The sequence below is a fragment of the Peromyscus maniculatus genome, chromosome 4 (genome assembly GCF_049852395.1).
Source record: "Peromyscus maniculatus bairdii isolate BWxNUB_F1_BW_parent chromosome 4, HU_Pman_BW_mat_3.1, whole genome shotgun sequence".
NCBI classification, from domain to species: Eukaryota; Metazoa; Chordata; class Mammalia; order Rodentia; family Cricetidae; genus Peromyscus; species Peromyscus maniculatus.
Window position 1 is genome coordinate 37,934,672 of NC_134855.1, and position 25,974 is coordinate 37,960,645.

The following is a 25,974-nucleotide window of genomic DNA, read 5'->3' on the forward strand; positions in this document are numbered from 1 at the left end:
ATAGCCAGATTGCGTGAGTATGGTTCCAATTCCAAGCTGCTCGTAGTACAAGAATGTCCTGGGTGATTCTTGACTTAAGTCTGAACTTTGCAGGTCAAGGAAAGACAAAATTCAAATGTGATTTCTTCTTAAGGTTCAAAGGGGCTATCAAGGCAACAGTTCCAAAGATGTTGCAAATGAATACCTGCTAAGCTACAACAAAACTGATAAAACAATATAACCTTAAAGCTGAAATAACTGAATCTGTGAATAAAACCATCTATTCACTGGAGCAATGAAAGAAACTGAGTTTTACAGGCTTGCCAATACAAAGCTATCTATCATTTTTAAATGTGTGTGGGTATTCTGCCTGCCAGTGTCTGTGCATATGTATGCCTGGTGCCCACGGAGGCCAAAAGAGGGTGTCAGAACCCCAGGAACTGGAGTTACAGATGGTTATGAGCCATCATGTGTATGCTAGGAACAGAACCCAGGTCCTCTGCAAGAGCAGCCAGTGCTCTTCACTGCTGAGCCATCTCTCCAGCCCTAAACCATCAATTTCTGTTTGGACACTTGGCAATTCCTCATCAACAAAAGCAAGATCATCAATATCATAGTTCTATTTGTTGGGTATTCTAAGACTTTGGTGACCTCAGCGGGTTTTTGTAACAGGATAAGTAGACCTCTAATTTGGGATCTGTCCCTGGGAAATCATTAGGCGTACACTATTTGAGGCTGGTGGTGGTGGCACACAACTTTAATCCCAGTACCCGGGAGGCAGAGGCAAGGGGATTCTCTGAGAGTTCCAGGCCAGCCTGGTCTACAGAGTGAGTTCCAGGACAGCCAGGGCTACAGAGAGGAACCCTGTCTGGGGAAAAGAAGAAGTCCACTATCTGGAGCTGCTCAGAAAGCTAGCTTCCCATGAAGTCTAGGAATGCATCAAATGGTAATGTTATTTAACCCCTCCCAGATTGTCAAATCACAACCTAAAAGACAGTTAAGTTTTCTTAAGAATATTTATTCATAAGAAAATTTCCTTTGGTAGTAAACAAAATCAAAGGTGAAAAAAAAGAGTACATGTACAATCTCTTTAAAAAATGTAAAAAAAAAATGCATTATCAAGATTCCAACTCTTATTGACAAAATGAAAAATACACTTGCCATTCATCACCATTCTTTAAAAATCTCAAAATTTTTAAAATTTCCAGTCTTTTCTTGTTCATAATAAGTCTCTGCTAATCATACTTGAGCTTATACTAATTAGGGGGGAGGACAGAGCACCCAGGATAGCCTCAGAATAGGGCCAGTTACCAGAAAGGTCAAATAAATAACAAAAGTCAGGAATTGTAGCTCACCTATTAGTCTCAGGGAATGAGATGTGGGTACTAGGGATTAAGTGCTACAAGGATTACTAAACATGATTTACATGATTTGATACACTTCCAAGTAAGTCTCCAGGAGGGTAGTTCACCCCTGCTCCATGGAGAAACAGACCCTTTAGATATGCACAAGACACTGTCCCATGTACCTCTTCATTTGGCTGGCTGGCTGCATCCCTTAAAATAATCTTTATAAAAACTGGAAACACAGACTGGCAGGGTGGCTTAGTAGTTATGGGTGTTTACTACTCTTAAAAGAGTAGCAAAGTTCTATTCCCAGCATTTACATCAGGTGGTTCACAACCACCTGTAACTCCAGCTCCAAGGGACCAGTTACTCTCTTCTGACCTCTGCAGACATCCTCCCTCCCCAAACATACATATATACACATGTACCTATACACACAAATATTTTTCTAAAAAACTAGTAAATGTAAGTAAAATGTTTCTGAGTTCTGTGAATCCTTCCATCAAATTACTGAACTGTAAGAGAATCCCTAATTCACAGCTTATTGATCAGAATTTGGAATCTGAAGGGGGGCACTGTTGTGGCAATGAGTTTTCAACTTGTGGGATCTGAGACTAACTCTAAGTATTTGTCCAAATAGAGTTAAACTGCAAGCCGGGCAGTGGTAGCGCACGCCTTTAATCCCAGCACTCGGGAGGCAGAGTCAGGTGGATTTCTGTGAGTTCAAGGCCAGCCTGGTCTCCAAAGCGAGTTCCAGGAAAGGCGCAAAGCTACACAGAGAAACCCTGTCTCAAAAAAAAAAAAAAAAAAAAAAAAAAAAAAAAAGAATTAACCTGCAACACATGTAGCTAATGTTCAGAGTTAAAGAACCATAAGTGTGGGAAACACATCTGGCCCCACAAGTGAAGTATACAGCAACAGAGGTGGGTTTTCTTGGGACTTCTTCAAACTAAGCAACTTGTTTTAAGTAGAACTATGGGTCTTTATATTGGTTCTTTCCTCAAATTGCTAAATCATATCAAATAATCTATCTCCTATCCTTTCTAGAAACACACACGCACTGGACTCTCTCAAAATGTTATCAGAATCTTCAAATTATTCTTTACCTACCACTGTATATGACCAAAACCTCTCTAGAATACAGTTCCTCTAGGTTGATGTAAAATACTTCTGGCTAGAACCCAAATGACAGCTTCAATGTGTTGTTCATAAAACCATTCAAAGCAAAACTATCTGATGAACTTGGTACCCTTTCTAAAAAGTACTGGTCGTCTTCCCAAACGTTACTAATCTAGTCTTTTAACATAAACTAGCAGTTCTCAAACCCTTGACTCCTTGTTCCCAGTCCCACTTCTGAGCCACAAGTGGACATCCATCCATTGAGAGGAAGGAGGTGCTAGTACCACCAACTGGTGCTGAAACCTTCCAGAGGTTACTTCCAAACGGGAGCCGATCACTTGGGTGAAGTAAAAAACGTCTCACTTGAGGATAAGTACATGCTGTTTCAGCTAAATCTTTATTTCTATAACAACAAGTTCTTCAGGGAATTCAAAATGTAACAACACAAGAACTTTATAGTCCAAGAACCACTTTAAATTAAATTACATTCTCTGAATATGAAAAATCAGTTTATTCCTAACAAATTAAGCCTGTCGTAGTCCCATTAACCGATGTCAGGTCTACAGGTTATTTCTACTCATAAGACACCCCCCCCCGCCCCCGTTAGAGAGCTAACTCAGGAACAGAGTGCTCCATGCACAAGACCCTCTGAACTCAAACACCTTTAGCAAGAACAGTAATAATATACCCTAATCTGAACAAGCCAGACACAAGTCAAACATATGCTCACAGTTTTTATAAAGCTTTTATGTACCATAGCTAAGAAAATGAAATGATGCTATTTCAACTTAAACGAAAAATCCACTTCAGAAGGTGGCTAGGAAGATTGGTGGGGCAATTATGCAACATAAAAATACACAGGTCAAAGAAATATATACTTAGAACTAAGCTGAACTAGACTGCAGGGAATTCAGATATTTTTCTATTAAAATAATTTTGTTATGACTAATTAGGAATATTAAACAATTCAGCAGGCGTAGGTTTTTTTTTTCTTCCCCACTTAGGACTCTTAGAATGATGCTATGCTATATAATAAATCAGACTTAATGCTTTCTGGTTAACAAGGAACCCTGTAACTCTAGTCCTTACTACAATTTGACCACATGTTCATGATGTACTTAGGTGATCTATCAGTACTTTAGTTTACTATACTATAATTATTAGCTTCACAGGGAAATTGTGAAATTTAGTTAACTAGAATTATAAAATACTTTGAGGTACATAGATGAAAGAGAAAGGTGTAGGACATACACACAATTAATTGCTATGCATTTGATGAAACATGCTACTAAAAAACAACTAACAAAAAAAAAGATGTGAACCTTAATGATGTTATGATCAGTGGAATAAGCCAGTCACAAAAGACAAATGTACTATGAAAGTCAAATTCATAGACATGGAAAATAAACAGCTGGGTCTGTTTAATGGGTACAGAATTTCAGCTGGGAATATGAAAAATGTCCTGGTGAGAAACAGGGATGAGTACGGTTGTGCAGCTAAAGGAATATGCTTAAAGCCACTAAAACAGATTTAAATGGCTAAAATAATAAATTTAACATATGTTATAACAAAAATTGAATGTGTGAAAATCAGGATATAAACAATCTTAAAACCATTATGCTGCTTAGTTTTCTTGTCAACTTTACAAGAACTAGACTCCAAGAGGAAACATCAGCTGAGGAACTGCTTGGACAAGTCTGCAGGGCATTTTCTTAATTAATGAGGAATGTGGGTGGACCGAGCCCACGGTGGGCAGTACCACTCAGGAGCAGGTGGTCTTCAGTTGTCTAGGAAAGCAAACTGAGCAAGCCAGAGGAAGCAGTCAGGAAGCAGCACTCCTCAGTGGCTCTACTTCGGTTCCTGCCTGAATTCCCTCAGCGATCAACTATAACCTATAACTGTAACATGAAATAAACTCTCCCTCCCCAAGTTAATTTTGATCATGAAGTACGTCACAAAAATGGGAAGCAAACTAGGACAGAAGTTGGTACCAGGACTTTGGTACTGCTGTAACAAACCTGACTATATTGTGGAAGTGTTTGAAACTTGGAGCTGGAAAAGCCATTGAACATTCCATTAATGGGCTATTCTGTGAGAGCTTACAAGATAAAAGTGTTGAAAGAAATACAGAAGAGGGAGACCTGGCTTGTGAAATTTCAGAGGGAAGTAGACTCTATCGGGATCCATGTAATACATTTGAATTCAGAATCTGTAGTTTGCCGGGCAGTGGGGGCGCACGCCCTTAATCCCGGCACTTGGGAGGCAGAGCCAGACAGATCTCTGTGAGTTCGAAGCCAGCCTGGTCTACAGAGCGAGATTCAGGACAGGCACCAAAACTACACAGAGAAACCCTGTCTAGAAAAACCAAAAAAGGTCGGGCGGTGGTGGTGCACGCCTTTAATCCCAGCACTCGGGAGGCAGAGGCAGGCGGATCTCTGTGAGTTCAAGGCCAGCCTGGGCTACCAAGTGAGTCCCAGGAAAGGCACAAAACTACACAGAGAAACCCTGTCTCGAAAAAATCAAAAAAAAAAAAAAAAGAAAAAGAAAAAAAGAAAGAAAGAAAGAAAAAAAGAAAAACCAAAAAAGAATCTGTAGTTTCTGGTTAATTGGGCTGAAGAATCAGCTGTGGTTAACAGGCATGCAGCAGCATGGAAGTGGAACCTTTGCTTTCCTGGAACAACAGAAGATGCGTACGTAGCTGGAGATGAAAAACCAGCTGTGGTCACTAAGAGGTTAGGATCATAGAGGTGAAATCTTCTGGGAAGTATTTCCTCAATGTCAGCACAGAAAAACAGGGAGGGGAATGGAAGGACAGGGGAGGGCATGGCTGACTCTCAGGCTAGTGACCAAGCTTGGTAAGGTGTAAGAGTCTTCCACATTGTACTGGATTTGAAGGCATCATGGAGCGTAGCTGAGGCTCGGCACAATGAGGCAGGGTTGGAGTCCCTGAAGAGACCAGAAGAGGCCACTAGTGAAAGTGCAGCCTCAGCTGCAGTGGAGAGAGACTACAGCATATTGGAAAATGCCAGGACTGTGGGATGACCACCAAGGACAAGAGCCGACATGGAGTGGAGCCAGCCTGAGCCTACTGGGTAAGGTGCATGGGCTGTAGCTGACAGAATGGAGAGATGGCATACTATCTTTGGGTCAAACAAGTACGAAAAGTTATGTTTCACAGTGATAGTGTAGAGGGCCAAGGAACAAATTTGGTGGTTAATTTTCTGTCAGTTTGACACAAACTAGTTATCTGGGAAGAAAGAATAGCAGTTGAGGAACTGACTCAAACAGACTAGCTGTTAGGCAAATCTGTTGGGGACATTTTCTTGATTAATGATAGATGTGGGAGGAACTAGCCTTCCTTGCCTCCTCTGGGCAGGTAGTTCTGGGTTATATAAGAAAGCAAACTGAGCAAACCATGGAAAGCAAGCCAGTGAAAAGTACTGCTCCATGGTTCTGCTTCGGTTCCTGCCTCCAGTTTCCTGCCCAGATGTACTTCAGTAATGAACTGTTCCCTGGAATTGTAACACAAAACAAACCCTTTCCTCTTTAAGTTGCTTTCGGTCTTGGTGTTTATCACAGCAATCGAAAACAAACTAAGACAACCTTCTAATTTATTCATTTGCTCCTTGAAACAATCAAATAATACTTTTTCTTTGATGTAGTAAATATTTCTTGGGTTTTTCTTTTTGTTTTAAAACAAAGACTAACAATGTAAAAGTTGAAACACAATCCTTCTAAGTGCTGGGGTTACAGGCGTGCACCCCCACGCCTGACTTTACTGAGTACTTTCTATGCGACAGTGGGCAAGACCTGAAAGTGTAGAGTGTACAAGTCTCCGGAGTCTCTGTCTATGGAACGTACAGTCATGACACTGAAGACGACGGCCAGAGCATGACGGCAATGAAGGCATCCCTTGAGGCCAGAAGGACGTCAGAAGGAGTACTCCAGATGAGGAGACTAACACGTGTCAAGGCTTTCAAGTGGGAGATCTCGGTGTTTAAAACACAGAAACAAAAAACACCAGAAGGCCCAGGGCTGGTGGACGTGAAGTTGAAACTGAGGGTAGGAAAGGGAAGCAGAGATCACAGAGGGCCTGAAAAGCAATAATCAACAGTTTGGATAGACTCCTACAGCTACTGAAAGCCACATGGTATGTTTGGTCTAAGAGTGGTGAGGTCTGAGCTCATTTTTTCTTTCAGAATTAAATAACCTAGGGGTTGGGGGTGGGAGAGGAAAATCCAAATACAGACTGATGGTTCAGGAAAATGTCTCTCCCAGAACCATCACTGGTGTTGTGACAAATGGTTGGGATCTGGTCTCTGACAGACAAAGCCAAGGAAGGGATCCTAACCAAGACTGACTTAAGCATGTATGAGGCTCGGGGCTCAATGGTCAGCACTGGAGGAAAGAAACAAGAACTGAGTGAACTACACTGCCCAGCAACGAGATACAGAAAAGTGAAGTAGTGCCCAGCACTGAAGTGATGCTCCTCCTGGGGACAGTACTAAGAAATCAGGAGTTTTCCCAAAGCTAAATAATAAAGTGAAGAATTACAGGAAAGGCAGATTGATAAACTTCTTTTGAAAGAAATGCTGCCAGGAAAACACTTGAGGGCTGAATTGAGCAAGGTAAATTTTATTTTATTTTTGTTTTGTTTTGTTTTGTTTTGTTTTTTTGCTTTTCTGAGTCAGGGTTTCACTATGTAGCTTTGTGCCTTTCCTGGAACTCACTCTGTAGCCCAGGCTGGCCTGGAACTCACAGAGATCCGCCTGCCTCTGCCTCCCAAGTGCTGGGATTAAAGGCGTGCGCCACCACCGCCTGGCCGAGCAAGGTAAATTTTAATGTTTCCCATGACCAGGTTTTCCTGCAATCATGAGGACAAAGCCATGAGCAAGGGGAACGGACAGAAAGGACAAGGGAGAAGCAGCACAGACGAGACTCTGGAAGGGATTTGCCCGGGAAAGGGCACACAGGTGGGCCCGGGACCTGCAAGAGGAAGTGATCTCCCATGCCTGCATTTAGCAGACCAGAATAGCACATCTGTCTGCTGCTAAGATGACCTAAAGGGAAAGTGATGATGCAAAAGCTACAGAAGCATAATTAATTATTAATAAACACTTATAAATGCACAAAATTGTCCTTGCTACTGGAAAGTAAATGAACATAAGATGTGACTAGTTAAAGGGTTATTTGAGAACTATTGAGAATCTGGGGAGAATATATTAAATATAGATAACTAAGTTCAAATTTCTTTAGAAACATTATTTTATAATAGAGGCTGTCATGTTGAAAATATTGTATAATGATGTATCTCATGATATGACAACAATGCCCTTCTAAATGATATGCATGCAGCTGTGGAGAATAAAGTAATGTCATGCACAGCTTTTATTTGATTACATAGAGTGGAATTTAAATAGGATCAACACTAGACAAAGAATGATGGCAGCGATTAAGAATGAAAAGTCTCTCCACCATCCTCCTTCCCTTTGTCCTCCTCTTACTGACCCATTTCCACTTTTCCATTTCCTCTTCCCCTTACTCTGTAAATCAGCAAACACTCAAAGAGCAAGCCATGCATCCATCCTTTGTACAAGTCTTCAACATCTTCCATGCTCCCTTTCCTTTGTCCATGCTTCCCACCATGTTCTCTTGCCTCCAAAAAACAGTGAACTTATAAAAACTATAATTACATACTGATATAGAATTAACTTAGGTACATTACTAGAATTCACATGTGAAAATATTTTCCTTTTAATTTTAAGATTCTTTTACATTTGATGTACCTTCATACTCTGCCCTGGTCTATCAAATGGGAGGTAACTTCCAAAGGTAAATAATATATAAAATAGAGAACTGAGTAAGTTGAGAGAAAATAAAATGAAGCCAAAATAATTTTGGAATCAAAGACAATGTTACAATAACGTACGACCTGGAGAGTAACATGTGCCTTTCCATTTACCATAATCAATGCAAAGAAGAAAGAGATGCCAGTGCAGTTTTCATTTTAATGTTCATATTCACAGTGTTCATGAGGGGAGTCACCTTCTTACAAACACAAGATAGAACCATGCATTCTGTGGGAAACTGAACTTCTGCCAGCAAGTCAAGTGCTTGAGCCCTTTAGCAGCTAGAACGGCATGCTTCAGCTACGATGCCCATCACCGTAAATCAAGGATAAGATCTGAAATATCCAGTATGCTGTGTGCTTTTATTGTTAACTTTAATTTTTAAAGTTACAATGCATTTTACTGAGATAAAAATTCGACTCTGAATCAATTCAAAGTGTGATTCAGTAGTGTTCTAATACACACTGATGTGTAAGCATCATAGCTAATCCCACCAAAAGAAACTCATCACTAAAGCAGTCAGTTCCCTACTCTTACGTTGTACCCGGTGAATTCTCTTCCCCTCACACATAAGATCTACTGCCCTGTTGATCAAATGATATTCAGAGAAAGGCATATTATTTAGCATTCAACAGAAACTTAAAACTGTCAGTAAGAAAATAGATATTAAAACAGTCTGTATCACATGAGAAACTATCAAAATCAATAGATTACAGATTGAGAAACAGTAGCATATTATTTACTCATCATCATTTAATGAAGGTGGACAACAAATACTAATAAACTAAATACTGAAAATAATTGTTTGTAGAAAGCTAACTGTAAGTCAGCTAATGAACTAAGCTCTCCTGTATGAGAGGAAGTTCTCCATGCAGACTGATGAATTTAAAAGTTCTTCCTTTGATTTCTGAGTTTCTTAACGGATTCTAAGAGTAGAAATCAAAATTATATGATTGGATTTGCTGCCAGAGAAGACAGCTAATGACGAGTTGACACTGTTAGATGACTATCTAAACTTTACTGGATGTCATTTTAAATTCACTGCTGTCACATTAAGTAAGCAAGTGAGTTTCCTTGTCCCACTTAGAATGTTTCTTCACATTTGCTGTGTTTCTATGATGTCTCCATATTACTTGTGTCTAGTCAACAAGAGATGCATAAGCAGCATTTACTCAATGACACATCAATGTCATCTTCTCCATAACAAACTCATCTTTTGTTCGATAAGACAGAGTCTTGCTACGCAGCCCAGGCTGGCCTCAAACTCATGACATTCCTCCTGTCTCAACCTCCCAAGTGCAGTAATTACAGTCTTGGGGCATCATACCTGGTTACATAGTATGTCCTTTTCTTTTTTTGTTAGTTTGTTTTGTTTTGTTTTGTTTTGTTTTGTTTTGTTTTGTTTTGTTTGAGAGAGGGTTTCTCTATATAACTGCCCTGGCTATCCTGGAACTCTCACTGTAGACCAGGCTAACCTCACTCAAACTCACCGAGATCCACCTGCCTCTGTCTCCCAAGTGCTGGGATCAAAGGTGTGTACCACCACCACCTGTTGTGAGATAATCGTTTTATACACTGTGAGGATGTGTCTCTGCCTAAGGTACCTTCTGATTGGTTTATTAAAGAGCTGAATGGCCAATAGCTAGGCAAGAGAGAATAGGAGGGACTTCTGGGGAGAGAGGAACTTGGGAAGAATTTCAGGCACGTAGGAGTAAACAGTAAGACAGGGAGGGAATAGGGCATACCAAATGGAAGAGAGGTAAAGAGCCATGTGGCAGAAAGTAGATTACTAGAAATAAATTAATTTAAGTTATAAGAGCTAGTTGGGAACAAGCTTTCATAATTAATAATAAGACTCCATGTCATTATTTGGGAGTTGGTTGTACAAAGAAAGTCCAACATGAAAGTCCAACTACAACCACCTGACCATATTATGTCCTTTTCTTAAATTTTTTATTTTATTTTATTTATGGGTTTGTATTTATGTGACTGATGTCCTATGTGTAGGTGCCCAAAGAGGTCAGAAGAGAACATCAGATCCCTTGCAGCTGGAATTATAGGCAGTTGTAAGCACTTAATATGAGTGCTGGGATCAAAATACTGGTCCCCATAACTAAGCAAGGAAGTCTTCTTACTGCTCTCATCCACCAGGCCATCTCGCCACCCATCCCCACTATGTCTTGACCTCTAATTTCATCATGTATTTACTATGCCATCCATGATATAGAAACACTACATACTTACATCATATAACCTCATCTCCAATCTAACCGTAAGGAGAGGAAATAAATGAAAAGAAGACCACTATTACCTTCAAACTGCTAATGAATTAAATGAACAGAAAAGCTGAGATTCTCCAGAAAAAAAAATGGCTACCTTCAGTTTTTTTGAGAGAGGACTTATTAAAAATGAAAATGGTGCCAGGCTGTGGTGGCACACACCTTTCATTCCAGCACTCAGGAGGCAGAGGCAGGCGCATTTCTGTGAGTTCGAGGCTGCCTGGTCTACAGAGTGAGATCCCGGACAGCCACAACTGTTACACAGAAACACCCTGTGTCAAAACAAAACTAACTCAATAAATAAGTTTTAGAAATGAGAGTAGTTGTTTCTGAAGAGTTCAAGGAGCATCAACATACTGTCACAGACTGTGTTCAGGTTTCCTACTGTACACCAAGATACTACAAAGAACCTACAAAAGTATAGAAATGCTTAACTTCTTTTATACTTCTATAATTATTCTTTATATAATTTTATATTTATCCAGCTTACCAACCAGCAAATGCTCTACCACTAAACAGAAACAACACAAAAAGCCTGGTCTCGACACTCATGATCCCCCTGCCTCAGCACCCCAGTGCTATGAATATCTACTCAAGCCACCACACCAAACATGTTTACTAATTTAAGGAACTGAAAGAGTTGGAATCTTTTAAAAGAATAAAAACAAAAAATACATTCATAAAAATGTATTTCTTGGTTTCAAATTTTTAAAATGACTTAACTTTTACAACTGCTTTACTGTCATACTGTTTTTTAAATGTATATAAATAAAAAGTGACCATTACTAGCACTCGATCCACTCGGACGATGTTTCTATCTGTCTACCTACATGGCAATCTTAGCTCAGTACATTAAAGCCCACACAGAAGCTCTGCAGTAGAAACCTGTGTATGGAGTCTAACAGACTGTGTGTGGAGACTAACAGGGGATGTTGTCAATAGCTTCCTCTGTGGTGTAACACCAGTGGGTGGAAATGGACTCTCACCCTTGGTTTAAATCAAACTTAGAATCCTCTTAAAACAACTGACAGTTTCATTCCAGCATTTTTAATGAAATTCTACTATATAGAAAATGGTGGGGGGTGGGTTGGAGGGGGGAGAAGGCTGGAGGGTGGGAGGAGGGAGGACAAGGGAATCCATGGCTGACATGTAAAATTAAATTAATTATAAAACAAAAATATTTATTAAAAAAGAGAAAATGGTAAGAGATAAAAAGTAGGGTATATGCAATTTGAATCTACCGTATACACCACTGAGGAGAGAATAACTCGCCCTACCCTTACTGACCTTTTTCTGACATCTATAGGCCAGAACATTCTATTTCCTTCCCTCTCTCCCCTCCACCCCTTCTCCCTCCCTCTGTGAAAAGCAGACTCTTCCAGAGAACCTTTTTAACCTCTGCCTTGCGCCCTCCGACCCCAGCGACATTTGGCTGCATCTCCTGTGTCCTGGCTTAACCAGTGTAACCCCTGAGTCACTAAAATGTTGTCAGAACTTTGTAAATGTAAGAATTTACTGCTGAGCCCAGCTAGAATGTTCCTTTTATCAATTTGCTTCCTTTCCCTTTAAGTGGTGGGAATACAGCTCAGCAGGAGGGTGCTTGTCTCCTGTGCCCGAGGCTTGGGCTCCATCCCAAGCATCAAAGCAAGCAAACAAAAACAACCCACTAAAGCTGGTTCGTTCCCTCTCATTAGACTCCCTGGTTCCTTAGTGGTAAGAATTATGTTGATGTGAACAGAGTTCAGAGCCTGCTATAAAACAAGGAACTCTGGCACACTCAACACTTTAAGCTGGAGGAATCTAGAAAAACGGGATGCACAGGAAGTTTACCCACAAAAGTCTTTGGCCTCTGCTTCATTTCTAACCCATAGTTCCTACAATCTATTGCAATCTTGACATGACTTTGTCTTTCAAGGGGTGGAAGTGCTAAGATAGCACCACACTCTAGTTAGGCTCCAGAAAGACCAACAGGAGGAGATGGAAGGGAATTGGACTTCATAAGTTAACCAATGATGCTTATGTAATGAAACACATTTAAAAACCAAAGAAAGGAAACTGGAGAGCTTCTCTATTAAAGATCCAATACTAAGAAGGTGGTACAACTTAACTCGATGGAGACCGAAAGGCCCCTATACCCAGGACCCTTTGGGACCTTGCCCTGTATTACCTCTTCATCTAGGTGTTCATTTCGATCTGTTCAAATAACTGGCAATAATAACTACAGCATTTTCCAAAATCCAATGTGTCGGTCTACCAGATAACGGCATATGAGGAGGTTTCGGGAACCTGCAATGGTAGTCATCCAGGCTGAAATGCAAATGGAACAGGATGCACATTGGTGGCTGACATCTGGGATGGGAGTAGTCTTTTAGAAAGAGACCTAAACTTGGATACTGCAGGAAATGATTTACATCCTGGACACATACTTGGTATTAAAGAACTAGAGAATCTGTTTTAGGAAGAAAAACTCAAACAACACTCACTATAATTATCTTGTACAAGTTAATAACGGAGTGAAAGTAAACAGGTACAAACCAGTGGTGTTTGCTCTGTTGTGTTCAGCCTTGCTGGGATCACTTTTCTTTCCATGCTGGAAATACTGAATACAGAGCCTTGTGCATGCAAAGCTCTATCAGAGTGGGTCATACCTCCTGCGCCAGTTTATTTAGTGGTTATTCATTTAATGGGGATTTTAAATCCTGAAATAATTTTGCTTACTTATATATTTCTTGGAAATTATCTATTTTAGGTCACACTTTTAATTTACTAAGACAGCTGATTGTTTTACATACTTTTTAGGTACATATGTTATTTCTCAGAAATTTCTGATGGTATTCATTTATCATTAATATCTATCTTCTATTGTAATATTCTAACTGAATATTTATAATATTTAACTGCTGACATAGTTGGATTTAATTTACCATCTTTCCAGTTATTTTCTGTTATACGTGTATTTTATTCCTTCTTTTTTTCTTTCATTCTTTTGGAATTATTTCTTGTGAAAAGAGAGAAGGCAAAGACAAGACATTGTATAAAGCTAGGACATTTCAAAGCAAAATCAATTCCAGTTACAAAACCCAACTGTTTTGGTAGGTCAAGTTCATCAAAATATGAAAACACTATTAATATTTTATGATTGAGTAAGTTCAATTGGAAGAATGCAAAGATAGTCTATTTTTAAAATACTATAAACACTGATCACATTAATGAATGAAAATGAGAAAATTATATTATCCTTTTAAAAATGAAAAAATTCAAGCCATGATTAAAAACTCTCATCCAATTTAGGGTAACAGAACGGAGGTGAGCAGGATTAGGAGCAGGAAACTCAACGTGACAGCACGTAGCAGTCATGAATGATGAATTTAAGGAGCTTTCCCATTATGGGCAAGAAAAAACTATGTGTTTATTACCATCAATTCTGTTCAGCATGGCCTTTGACTTGCTACTCAATGTGGACAAGCGTGTAGGGCTTCTGGCTAGCAGCCCAGCTGAAGTCTAATCCCAACCAGTACCAACCACACGACACAGCTGTCAACCCCCCATCCGAGCTCTGCACAACAGACACAAAGCAGCCTTGCAAGGCCGGTTCTCAATTCCTAACATAGAGAAACCACAACATAGAATAAAATCATTGTTTCAAGCCATTAAGTTTTTGGCTACTCACAAGAGTAATAAAGATTTAAAAAACAAAACCTAGAAAAGCATAACTAATGTATGAGGCCCCCGGTGTGTATGCGCAAGCATCCTCAGAGTAAAAACCTGTAACTAACTAAACGAATCATTTTAATTCTTTAAGTGTGTGTGTGTGTGTGTGTGTGTGTGTGTGTGTGTGTGTGATACAAGTGTGGGTTTGGGCCCATACTAGAGGTCAGAGAACAGCTTTCAGGAGTCAATTTTCCCGTTATACACTGAGTACTAGAAGTCAAACTCAAGTCATCAGGATTTCATGGCCAGTGCTTTTAGTCACTAAGCCATCTCGCTGGCCCTATAGGAATAATTTTAAAACTAACATACCACAAAAAAACTTTAATCAAAGTGAAAGGCCAAGAGATAAGAAAAGACATCTCCAAAGAATATTCTGTAATATATATAGGAAACAAACCAATTTGGAAAAAAAAATGGATCAAGAGCATGTGAGTAAACAAACAAACAAACAAAAAGCTATGAAAGACACTCAACCAGGCAATGAGAAATAAAAATAATCAGCCACCAGTTTGTAATCAGTCAAATTAAAACTTTAAGTCTGATAATATCATATTCACTTAGGACCCTTGAATTTAAAACTTGCCAGGTGGTGGTGTTGCACACCTTTAGTTCCAGCACTGGGGAGGCTGAGGCATGCAGATCTGTGAATTCAAGGCCAACTTGGTCTACAGAGCGAGTTATTGGACAGCCAGGGCTACACAGAGAAATGCTGTCTCGAAAAACAAAAAAGAAATTAAAACTTAGCCGGCATTGGTGGCACACACCTTTAATCCCAGCACTTAGGAGGCAGAGACAACTGAACCTCTCTGTGAGTTCAAGACTAGCCTGGTCTACAAAGAGAATTCCAGGACAGCCAGGACTGTTACACAGAGAAACCCTGTCTCAAAATTTAAAAAAATAAAATAAAATAAAAAATAAATTTACAAAAAGCAAAATAGAAATTAAAACTTGCATGCACTTTTAATAAAACTATTAACTGCTCAGCCATCAAAGAAATCAAGTTGTCCACAGCAAATGAGGATACAAACTGAATTTGAGATACATACCCTTTAGTAACTGCAGAAAACAAGTTCAATAATGACCCTTTTCCAGACATAACATGTCCGATGCACATATAAACTCAGAGACTATGGCAATACACACAAGACCTGTACAGGTTCAAGCCAGATAGGGTCCTGCACTGAGAAGAGGACACAGACATGGGGTTCCACCCCTAACCAAGAAGCTATCTACAACTGACACCCACTGGCAAAAAGAGTATCAGTTTTCTCCAAAGGAGTGTCACTGAGTGTACCAACCACACTTCAGGGCAACCCCATGCACAGAAGTCATTGCCAACACAAAATGAATTGAATGGTATTTTTTATGGACTTTTTGTTCTGTTTTACTTGAAGTTTTTTGTTTGTTTTGTTTTGTTTTTCAAGACAGGGTTCTCTGTGTAACATTCCTGGCTGTCCTGAACTCACTTGTAGACCAAGCTGACTTAAAATTCACAGAGATCCGACCAACTCTGCCTCCTGAGTGCTGGGCTCACACACCACCATGGCCCAACTACTTGCTTCTTTTTATTGTACTGTTTTTGAGGCAGGTTCTCTGTGTATTCTCCTGCCTGTGTCTCCAAGAACTGAAATGAGAGCTGAGCTTAAACGCATGTGCTGCCACCACCAACCACCACTACTGCCGGGTTTTGTTTTTGTTTTAACGAGAAAGAACATAAAATTGAATCTGGGATGAGTTGGGGGAGGGGGAAAACATGATCAACATATACTATATGAATTTTTTAAAAAGAATATCCCTTTCACCATGTCATGGTTTGAATAAGAATGACTCCCAATAGGATCATATGCTTGAATGCTTAGTCACCAGGGAGTGGAACTGTTTGAAAGGATTAGAAGGATTAGGAAGTATGGCCTCTTGGAGGAAGTATGTCACTAGGGGTGGGCTTTGAGTTTCAAAAGCCCATGCTAAGCCCACTGCTCTCTCCTCTCCCTCTCTTCCCCTCCTCTCTCCTCCCTTCCTCACCACCACCTCTCTTCTTACAGATCAGAATATAGCTCTCAGTTACTTCTCCAACACCCTGCCTTCCTGCCCTCCTACCATGCTTTCTGCCATGATTATAATGGACTAAGCCTCTGAAACTGTAACAAGTTCCTAATTAGACGGTTTCTTTTTATAAGAGTTGCCTTGGTCACATTATTTCTTCACAGAATTAAAATGGTGAATAAGACACACCATAATAGTGAAAAATCATAAGCTATATGATAGCAAAGACTATGAAAAAGGCAAGGTAGAAATAGTGCAGACAATAAACTGCTATACAGATTAAGCATCCCCTGATCTGAAAATTCAAAATCTGAAATGCTTCTAATTCCAAAACATTTGAGCATCAATGTGAATTCATGAACTATTTATTCTAAACCTGACTGATTTCATGTAACAGACTGGAGTCAAAATGTAGGCGTCTGGAAAAAAACAAACAAAAAACCAAAGCAAAACAACTGTATACAATACTATGTTCAGGTTATGTGATTAAGGTATAGCTGAGACATAAATGCATTTCATGCTTAAAGCTGGGTCCTGAACTTAAGACACTTCATTGTATATACCCAGATGCATTAAAATTTTAAAATAAAAGAAATTTGAAATTTTTATAGTCCTGAGCATTTTGTATAAGAGATACTTGCATAGTTTTATCATATGCCAAGCAGTCCTGCAGATCACATATTCATGCAGTACAAAGATGTAGAAATACTTGCATAGAAGCAATTAACAGACATGTCAGGAGACTAAGAAGGTAACATCTAAGGTCAAATATATCTGTTATTTGTTTTTTTAAAAAAAAAGATGAAATGGGTAGGGAGAGATGATGCTCAGTGGTTAAAAGTATTTGCTGCTCTTACAAAGGACCCAGTTTCAATTTGTAGCATTCACACTGCAGTTCATAACTATTTGTCCCTCCAGTTCCAGGGAATCCAATCCCTCTGAAGGCATAAATGCAATCAAAAGATCCATATACATGAAATCATTTTAAAAAAGGAAGAAAAATCAGCCAAGTGGTGGTGGCACATCTTTAATCCCAACACTCAGGAGGAAAAGACAAGGGGATCTCTGTGAGTTTGAGGCCAGCCTGGGCTACAGAGCAAGTTCCAGGACAGGCTCCAAAGCTACACAGAGAAACCTTGTCTCAATCAATCAATCAATCAATCAATCAATCAGAATTAAAAAGAGGGAGGATATATGATAGGTATATTTATATTCATTGTACTATTCACACACACACACAGAGACACACACACATATATATTTGCAATGTCTTTTAAGCTTTAAAAAAGGTTCTCAGAAACAATATAACTGTAAAATTACTTATTCTAGATTCTTCCACTTAATATTGTATAGTTATGAAACATTCTACTTGAATCCTTTGTCCTAGAAAGTGTTAATCAACTGCATAATAAAAGACACATATCCATCCTGGAGAGATGGTTAAGAACACTAGCTGCTCTTCCAGAGGTTTTGAGTTCAATTCCCAGCAACCACATGGTGGCTCACAACCACCTATAATAACATCTGGTGCCCTCTCCTGGCATGTAAGCATACACACAGACAGAACACTATATACATAACAAATAAATCTCTTTAAAAAAAAAAAAGACACATATCCCTCAGACATAGTAATTTAAATGTAGTAATTTAAATGTAGATTCTAAAAAGCAATATTTGAATCAAAAATGCTTTGATTTTGTTAACTAGTTAAAGAAACTCTATGAAAAATTTTTGAGATTTCCTTATACCTTCTAAGTTTAATCTTATTTCCTACTATTATTTTCATTCTTATTTGCTGCTGTTTAGTGCTGAGAAGGAAAAACACTAATTTGGGTGAACAAAAACATGACCATGGCAGGATAACAGGTTGAAATTTGTTTTCTATTCATTATTATCTAAGTTTCTACAAAATGAGACTTAGTAAAATTGAATTTATATGGCTAGGCCAAAATGTATTCCCAATATATCAACAAACGTGTACAAACACCATACTTAGACTCTGTGGGCAATACTTTTAAAACTTCCATCGTTGGTTTTACCTTACATAACCATAACATAAGCTCTATGTACAACAGAAGATACATATGAATGAGAGTTTGTATGCATAGAAGCGCTTAATGCATTCTTTGAATTGAAGAAAGGATACTAGTTAAAAATTGTCTGGCACAATTCCATGACTCTCTCTGAGATTATAGTAGTCTACCTCAAATCCATATACTTACGGGATTTTCTAATTTATGAATAATTATACTTTCATATTAGCTCCTAATTTATCAATGAAGCACAAAGAGCAAATATCATTGCAGAAGAGGAAACTGAAGCTCAGCGATGAAATGACCTAAGTGGCACAGAGAACTTAAGTGTGAACATGCCATAAAGTTACACAACTGGAAGGACTTTGGTCAAAGATGACCCCAAAATAGGGAAATGGTTATGCAAAAGCCAAACCAGCACTCTGTGTATGCCAGGCGGTTGTGACTCACGCCTTTAATCTCAACACTCAGGAGGCAGAGGCAGGCAGATCTCTCTGAGTTTGAGGCCATTATGGTCTACAGAGTGAGATCCAGGACAACCAGGGCTACACAGTGAAACACTGTCTCAAAAATACAAAAAGGAAACACACACACACACACACAGAGAGAGAGAGAGAGAGAGAGAGAGAGAGAGAGAGAGAGAGAGAGAGAGAGAGAGAGAGAGAGCACTGTGACTATCCTATAAGATCTAAATCAATAAAATCACTTTGCAATATTGCCTAGACACCTCATGGCACCACAGATGCTTTGGCACTGCATTCTGTACCATTCTGCAAGAAATACATATTTCACTTGCAAAATTTTACTGTGTAAGAAGATTCTGAATTAAAGAGTGATCTGAAAAGCAAACATACTGTTTGAGAACACACATGAAAACCAATAGGAAGACAAGTAGTAAGTATTGCTTAATATAATCAGTTCAGGGAAAGCTCTTCACTGAGATGTTTGAGCTTGCATCATTATAATCATAATGGAGCCAAGAAAGACTGGCCCACCAGTCTTTCCCTTGCCATAGATCCAAAACATTCTCTGTTGCAGAACCTTGGCTGGAAGAAAATGAACCTAGCAGTTTCGTAGCATTTATCTCTAACTTTATTCTGATTAGTGGTTACAGCTTATTCTTAATGCTGATCTTGCAGAGGTTCCAAGTCCAGTTTCCAGCACCCACGTAGCCACTTGCAACCATCTATAATTCCTGCTTCAAGGGATCTAGCATCCTTTTCTGGCCTCTGAGGGTACCCATACTTACGTGTGCACACACAGACACAACACCAACACATAATTGACAAATAAATCTAAAAAAATTAAAATAAAAAATACTTATGAAGAAATACAAATATATGTCAATCTTCTAAGGAGTTATTTTTCACAACTATAAAATTATACCAACAAGGTCTGCAGATAAACAGTAGGGGAAAGCTGAAAAGAATTCACAAGCATATCCTTAGGTCTATTACTTTTCTATTGCTGTGAAAAAACACCATGATCAAGGCAAATTATTAAAGAAGTATTTAACTGGGTTTACAGTTTCAGAGGGCTCAGTCCATGATGCAGGTCAAGGCATGGCAGGACGAACAGTACAGGGCAGAGAACACACTGGGGATGGTAAAAGGCTTGCTTCTGAAGCCTCAAAGCCCTCCCTGGGGACACAAATCCTCCAACAAGGCCACACCCCCTACTCCTTCCCAAACAGTTCCACCAACTGGGGACAAATTACTCAAACATATGAGCCTATGCAGGCCATTGTCGTCCCAACTATGGCATGACCTACCTAAGTATAGTTATATGCAGGTGAGTTAACCTCCCCACACTCACATGAAAAAAAGGAAGCTGAACAAAAATTCTGTCATTAAAAGGCATGACATGTGTCTAACAAGGTGGTCTAGCAGGTAAAAGCACTTTCCACAAAAGCCTGGTCATCTCAGCTCAATTCCTGGATATCACCTAAAGATAGAAAGAAAAAGGCTACCCCACAAAGTTGTCCTCTGCCCTTCACTTGTTCAATGTGGCACACACTCTTATACACATTATGTGTGCATGCAAGTATATGCACACACACAATACAGTGAATGAAATTTAAAAGCATGAAACAAATTCTTGGAAAATATTTCTTTTTTTTTTTTTTTTTTTTTTTTGTGTGTGTGTGTGTGTGTGTGTGTGTGTTTTTCAAAACAGGGTTTCTCTGTGTAGCTTTGAAGCTGATCCTGGAACTCGCTCTATAGGTCAGGCTTGTAGTTTGAAGGTTTCACCAGTCTTGCCAAGCCCCTGCAGTCCTGTGACCCGCTTATAAAATAATCATTTAGAGAGTTAATATTATTTATAACTGCTTGGCCATTAGCTCAGGCTTATTGCTGACTAGTTCTTACATTTAAATTAACCCATAATTTTTATCTATATTTAGCCACGTGGCTTGGTACCTTTTTTAGTTTTGCCTTGTCATCTTGCTTCTTCTGTGCCTAGCTGGCGACTCCTGATCTTGCCCTTCCTCTCTCCCCAGCCAGCATCTTCCTAGTCTGTTCACCTGCCTATATTTTCTGTCTGGCTATCGGCCAATCAGCATTTTATTAAACCAGTATATAAGAGCATTTTTTCACAGCATTTCCCCTTTTTTGTTTAATTAAAAAGGAAGGTTTTAACTTTAACATAGTAAAATTATAGATAACAAAACAGTTATCGAGCAAGAATTACAGTTACAATATCTAATCTATTTGTATTTGGCAAATTCAAAGAAAATATTCTATCTATCCTATATTTATGAGTCTAAAGTTTCATATCTAATTTATCATTATCCTAACCAAGGAAAATTATAATTATCTAGCCTTCAATTACATCAAAGACCCCAGAAGGATATATTATTACCTAAGTAAACAGGAAATGCATTGTAAGCAACTTCCAAAAATCTAGAATGACAGAGATAGCTGGCTGCCTGGACAGTCATCCATAGTTCCTCTGTAACATTAAGGCATCCATCTTCAGCCTGTAGGCCTAGAGTTTTTTAGTCACTTCTTCCTGTGTCCTGTAGAATATTTGGCAGTCTCCTCTGAGAAGCAGGAACCTGAAGAACCATTTCGTCTTGCAAAGTTCAACGGTCACCTTTCTATGGGTCCTGCATGTCCAGTTTATATAACATATTATCAGCAGTCCAGGCAAGAGCAGTTTCTTGCCCAAATGACTATTTTTGCCAAGAAGATAAACTCCATATAGATTGTCTTTGATGCCCATCTTTCTCTTTGAAGTAAATCAGTACTGCCAGGAGCAGACGTGTCTCAATGACCAGAAAGTTTTAAGTTTTGTTTTTTTTTTTTTCCCCATCACAGGCAATTTATTTTGTTCTATTCATTCACAGTTAATACAGAAAATACTTGGAAACATTTCCATATAATGTTTGACACAGAAATCATCAAATAGAAGTATACAATGTTGACAGGAGGCAGTACATTTATAATTTATAACCCCAAATGTATTTATAAATTAGAAATGGAAAGATCTACAAATGAAATTATGAAGGTTCACCAAAGTCATTTAATCTGTCAGTTTCTCATTCATTTTTATGTCTTAATAATATTCTATTGTATGAATAAGCCACATTTTATTTCTCTCCAGTATTTGATAGCTATTTGAGTTCTTTTAACTTTTTTACTATTAGCAACACACTGCTGTAAACTTTCATGTACATGTTTCATAGGTGCCCATTTTCAGTAGTTTGAGGATATATTCCTAAGGGTAGAATTGTTGAGTAACAGAGTAACAATGTTTTGCATTTTGACCAACCACCAAACTGTTTTGCCAAAGTGGCACACCATTTTACAATCTCACCAAATCCTTGTTTTTAAGGCTCTGATTTTTGTACAAAAGCATTCAATCATTCTGTCAGACCAAACCAGGAAAAGTAAGCTATAGTTCAGAGCTGTTCTATTTCATTTACTATGCAAAGCCATTCTTGGCGTTTGCAACTCTCAGCCCTTTTGAGTATTCTTGCAGTGTTCACCTTTTCCTCCACCGCTTTTTTTTTCTTCTGGTTTATTTCTATCTATTACAAATGTATAAAAAAAAAATTCTCCATCAACACTACTGTTAGCAGCAGAACCTTGAGAAATATACCTTTGGTTTGCCTCAGAAAAGGAACACATATTGCACTGTAAAGTTTATAAAATTGGCGCAAAACATTGTGATAATGTTACAATACCAGTTTTAAGAGTTCAGTGACTAATGGGGAGCCAATGGGATACATGCAGAACTGTGAAAGCGATCTCACTTTGCCAGCTGTACACATAGACTGTAAATCTACATTCAGATCATTTCTGAACTAAGACTATCATCTCAGTTTATCTGTTGAGGTCAACCAGGAAACCCTAGAATATACCTTGATTTTTGCAAAAAACAAAATAGGGGGCAGGGTTTCTTCAGCATTTCAGTCCATGAGTAACAGTATCCTAACAGGCAAAGTGTTCTCTCACTGTCAACATAGAATGAACTGCTGCTGGAGGTCAACTTGGGTTTTAATTTGCATTAGCACTTACATGCATAGTAGTCCAAGTTGTTGACCTCATGACTTTAAAAAGTAACTCTAAAAAAGTAAAATGGCCCTTCTTGGAAGACTAAAGAAAGACATCCAGCCACAGTTGCAAAAAGTCTCATCAAAACAATATACCCTTTTATGAATTACGCCTCAATTTAAAAAAAAAAAAGTAGCCCCAAATAAGAAGCAACTCTGAAAAAGAAAATATAACTTAAGATATTTGAAAAAAACAAGGTGAATACAGGTTCAAAAATAATTAAGATACATTTTCTTAAGGCTACCTAGAAATAGGCTTTAAAGAATTCTACCACTTCAAGTTTACCACTAGTTACTAGATACCTATTTATAAACAAGATGTTCACTTTTTTTGTTCCTTTATCAAGAGAAAAATCTACCTTCAGACTATGAGGGTGGTGATGGGGAGGGACTAGAAAACAAGATTCAAACAATCCCATGCAAATATCACATTTTTCAAATGGAAGAACTCCAAACTGCACTAGAAGTTCCAATCACTAAGACACTTTCCATTGAAATGATTTAAGTACAACTACATGGCACCAAGGTGTAGGCCTAATATAGGCCTGACAACCAAGTCCTTGTTTTCTGGAAGAAAGGCCTCAAAAGTCCCACTCAATTCCACATAACAATACTTCAAAGATCAATTAGGTTTTCCTTTCCTTAATATTTTTGTTTTTGACTTCTAATCTTAAAGACTAGATTAAAACTTAGCTCATTTCCCAGAAGGCATTGCTTCCCTTTGCTCTATGAAAGAGTCCACCAAGACCTCTTCCTCAAAACCATCTAGCCCCCAGCCTCCAGTCTGTGCTTGTGATGCATCTTTCTCAACATCCTGAAAAGGTAATGTAGGTAAAATATGCTCATAAACATTAAAACTAGTTGTTAGAAAGACGTAACTAGCTTTATAATTTAAGTTTTAAAACATAAATACTTGCAACTTGATCTGCACTGACAATGATTGTCGAAACCTAGAATTCAACATTTACAAATTCTCATTCACACACACAAAACACACTATTATCACACAACTTGTGTCTTGAGAGAATCTTCTGCTTTTTAAATCTTTGGCCTCCCAGCCAATCCCAAGTTCAACCAACTTTAACTAAAACTTCACTCAGAATTTCACCAAGGTTTTCACCCACACATTAATGCTTGTCGTATCTTTCATCAACTGTCAAAATCTGAAGCCTGCTCAGAGATCGCCAGGTAAAAGAAAATAAATGAAATACACAGAGGTTATTTCAAAACAGAACATGACCACCATCAAAAAAAAAAAAAAAAAAAAAAAAAGTCACGATTCCCGATTGGGATCATCTTTTGTTTCCCACGTTGGACTATTTCACACTCCAGCATTGGCCAAAGGACATGAGAGCTGGTTCTGGAACATACAGTTTCTCACACAGGTGTCCCCAGAGGAACACCAGAGACAAAGTCACGTGAGGCCTCTCCCGTACAGAGACTGTCTCACAGGGGAAGTGAGGGAGGACACCCACTAGTTTGTGGAGATCCCTGAGAGAGTATGATTCTTAAAATCTGGACTGTACATAATTCACATCAGCCCTGTTCAGGTACTTACTGGAAGAAAGATGCAGCTGTTTGCCAGAACTCAGCACTCCACTCTAGATCTCTGCTGCCTTAGTCTCCGTTGCGGATTTCCGAGTTCTGGTAATTACCTGGACCACTGAGGCATTGCCACAAGACTTCTTCTCTTTTGAAACATCCTTTTCTCTAGATATTAGGATAGCTACACCAGCTTGTTTCTTAGGTCCATTTGCTTGGAAAGCCTTTTCCCAGCCCTTTACTCGAAGGTAGTGTCTATCTTTAAAGTTAAGGTGTGTTTCTTGTATGCAGCAGATGGATGGGTCCTGTTTTCTTATTCATTCTGTTAGCCTGTGTCTTTTTATAGGTGAGTTGAGACTATTGATATTGATGGATATTAATGACCAGTGATTGTTAATTCCTGTTATTTTTTGTGGTTGTGTTGTGTTGTCCTTCTGTGGTGTATGTTGGTGTGGGATTATCTATTGCTTGATTTTTCATGGATGTGTTTAGCTTCTTGGGGTTGAATTTTCCCTTCTAGTGCTTTCTGTAGGGCTGGGTTTGTAGACAGGTATTGATTAAATCTGGTTTTATCCTGGAATATTTTGTTTACTCCGCCTATGGTGATTAAGAGTTTTGCTGGGTATAATAGTCTGGGTTGGCATCCGTGGTCTCTTAGTGTCTGCATGAGATTTGTCCATGATCTTCTAGCTTTCATAGTCTCTATTGAGTAGTCTGGTGTTATTCTGATGGGTTTACCTTTATATGTTACTTGGTCTTTTTCCTTTGCGGCTCTTAATATTTTTTCTTTGTTCTGTGTGTTTAGTGTTTTGATTATTATGTGGTGAGGGGACTTTTTTTTTTGGATCCAGCCTATTCGGTGTTCTGTAAGCTTCTTGTATCTTCATAGGTATTTCTTTCTTTAGGTTAGGAAAGTTTTCTTCTATGATTTTGTTGAATATATTTTCTGTGCCTTTGAGTTGGTATTCTTCTCCTTCTATCCCTATTATTCTTAGGTTTGGTCTTTTCATGGTGTCCCAAATTTCCTGGACGTTTTGTGTTACGACTTTTTTGTCTTTAGTGTTTTTTTTGACTGACGAATCTATTTCCTCTATCGTGTCTTCAGTGTCAGAGATTCTCCGTTCCATCTCTTGCAATCGGTTGGTTATGCTTGTTTCTGTAGTTCCTGTTCGTTTTGTCATGATTTCTATTTCCAGCATTCCCTCAGCATGTGTTTTCTTTATTGTCTCAAATTCATTTTTCAGATCTTGGAATGTTTCTTTCATCTGTTTAATTGCTTTTTCTTGGCTTGATTTGATTTCTTCCCATTTTTTGTTCGTTTTTTCTTCCATTTCTTTAAGGGAGTTTTTTATTTCCTCTTTAAGGGAGTTTTTCATTTCCTCTTTAAGGGAAGTTTTTATTTCTTCTTTAAGAGAGTTTTTCATTTCCTCTTTAAGGAAAGTTTTTATTTCCTCTTTAAGGTAGTTTTTCATTTCCACTTTAAGGAAAGTTTTTATTTCCTCATTGAGGGAATGTTTT

At 38.6% G+C, this 25,974-nt stretch overlaps 1 protein-coding gene across 48 annotated transcripts in view; it reads right to left on the reverse strand.

Moving 5' to 3' along the window:
• Baz2b (bromodomain adjacent to zinc finger domain 2B) overlaps window positions 1–25,974 on the reverse strand; it is a 325,808-nt gene that overhangs the window by 192,840 nt on the left and 106,994 nt on the right. Inside the window, exon 1 of one of the 48 annotated variants that reach the window (XM_076568538.1) lies at window positions 12,740–12,879. The exons of the other annotated variants lie outside the window; for them this stretch is intronic. The gene's annotated coding sequence lies outside the window, so the exon portion shown is untranslated. Of the gene's footprint in view, window positions 1–12,739; window positions 12,880–25,974 lie in introns of those variants that run through there. 48 annotated transcript variants of the gene reach the window in all.